A 2,372-nucleotide genomic window follows, 5' to 3' on the forward strand; every position below is an offset into this window, starting at 1 on the left:
CAGGTAAGAAAGAAACATTGAAGTTCAATGTCATGGTATTTGTGCCAACGGAAGCAGGGACAGGGAGGAACTGAGAAACACTCAGGAGTGTCTCCTCTCCTGGATGTCTGGCTGCTGAGGAAATGACTCATGTCCTGTACCCCACAGCCTTGAGAGAAGAGTTCTGTATTGGGCGGGAGAGGAGAGGCGGCATTGGAGTGGACAGTTTCCTCTCACACTTTGACCATGGTTCCAGTGCCTAAAGCCGTCCCTGCAGGGAGCTGTGTCTCTGTCCCCACGTCTCTCCCCTCTCAGTGATCACAGACCCCATCCCACCTGCAGAGCGTTCAGCTCTGCCCTGCAGAAAGCTCCCAGAGGCAGGGCACTGTCCAGGGGCACCTCCGAGTCTGTAGGTGCTAAGGAGCTTGTGAGACAAACCTAGCTGAGGCTCGAAAGGTGATGCTGACTCTCTCTGTAGGCTTCAGGGTGGATGAAGGCATTTGCCAAGTCCCTCCCAGAACTGCTCCTCTCTCAGTGTCACTGTCCTGGAGCCTCAGTACTCTTTTAAACCTGACAGATCCAGTCCCATTTCACCCCACCCAAACAGAAAATAACTGAAAGTACCATCTCATGAAAGCACCTTCTCTTTCAGCTGTTCCCTGCTTTGGCATTCCTGGTGAAAATTCACCTCTGGGTATGTCTCCCAGCCCTGACTCATGCAGCAGCTTCTCCATGGGAGAAAGTACCTGCCCTGCCAGGGGTCTCCCCTTCCTCCCAGAGCTTCCACCCTGCAGCATTGTCTGCAGCTCCCCAGGCAGGCTGAATGCTCTGGGATTCAGAGACTCTGCCCTGGAGTAGTCCATGCCCACCTGGGTGCACAACCAGGCTTCACACCCCTGCACCATCCCTCCAAGAAAGGAGCAGGATGACATGTCCCTCTGACCATGTGGCAGAAAATCCTTGCGCTGAAGTTTCTCCCCATCCTCCACAGTCATGGGATGGGATGGGCTTAGAAGACTCCCCCAGGAAACACAGCAGCATTGCCTGTAGCCAGAGACTTACCATGCAAAAGGCTGTGAAGATTTCTTCTCCCACAAGGAGCGCTCCTCTGGCCTCTCACTCTGCACTGCCTATCACTTCTGTCTTCTCTCACCTTGTCTCAAATCCAAAGCAGCAGCAGACAGTGTCCAGAGTCCTGCTGCTCTTTGCAGAGGAGCTTCCTCAGGACACAGCCATCTCTCAGCAGTGCTGCCATGTTGCCATGAGAAACCTCCATCCCCAAAACTGGGCTCAGCTCAGGAGCACAGGACCAGCTGAAGGAAGCAGTTGTTCTGTCCCTTGTACTCCCTCCTCCTAGGAGATGTTCCCTCAAGTAGGCTAAAATAAGCACCTGTATTCCCGTTCTAAAGAGGGCAGAGAGACTGATTCCAACATTGCCATTTCTTTCATCAGAGGATGGCTGTCTATGATAAGTGGAAATGTCCTCAGCTGGAAGCTCCTATTCCCATCTCTTAACTAGGCAGGACCCCCAGACAGGGACAAGAAGGGAGTTCACTGACACATGGTTCAGTCAGTCTTGACACCACATCCTGGTTTAGAAGACCCTGGGTTGCATTTAGATTCAGATCCCCCTATCCCCACCGTGAACTCCACAAACACACAGGAGGTAGGATTCCCCCTGCCAAAACTGAAGGGAGCACAGCACAGAGGTCNTGAAAAGTTACCTCCAGATATGTCCCCCAGTCCTCACCCACTCAACAGCCTCTCCATGGGAGAAAGTACCTGCCCTCCTGGGAGTCACTGCTCCCACCCAGAGCCTCTCCACACAGCATAGTGAGGAGCTCCCAGGCAGACTGAGTGCTGACCCTCACAGGCGGCAGGGTCACTGCCCCAGGCACACAGCACCTGAGGTGTAGTGATGCTGCTCTGATTTACAGTCCATGCACACCTGGGTGCACGCACAGGCTTCACACCCCTGCAGCCATCCCTGGGAGGAAAAAGCAGGATGCCCTGTGCTTCTGATTGTATGGCAGGGAATCCTTGCTCTGAAGCATCTCCCAGTCTCTGCACTGGAGAAGTTGAGAGAGTAATCTGCAAAAAAAAAACAGTCATGGGATGGAACGGGTTCAGAAGACCCCTCCAGGAACCTCAGTAGCATTGCCCTATAGCCAAAGACTTACCGTGCAAAAGGATGAGAAGATTTATCTCTCAGTAAGCTCTCCTCCGTCCTCCCACTCCACACTGAATTTCACCTTCTCTCTCACTCATCTCATCTCTGCAGCAGCAGGCAGTGCCCAGAGCCCTGCTGCTCTTTGCAGAGGAGCTGCTCCTGCACACAGCCGTGTCTCAGCAGTGCTGCCAGGTTGTCATGATCTTCCTCTGTCCCAGGCTCC

The sequence above is a fragment of the Rhea americana genome, unplaced genomic scaffold, assembly GCF_003343005.1.
Source record: "Rhea americana isolate MKP2758 unplaced genomic scaffold, rheAme1 scaffold_935, whole genome shotgun sequence".
Taxonomy (NCBI): domain Eukaryota; kingdom Metazoa; phylum Chordata; class Aves; order Rheiformes; family Rheidae; genus Rhea; species Rhea americana.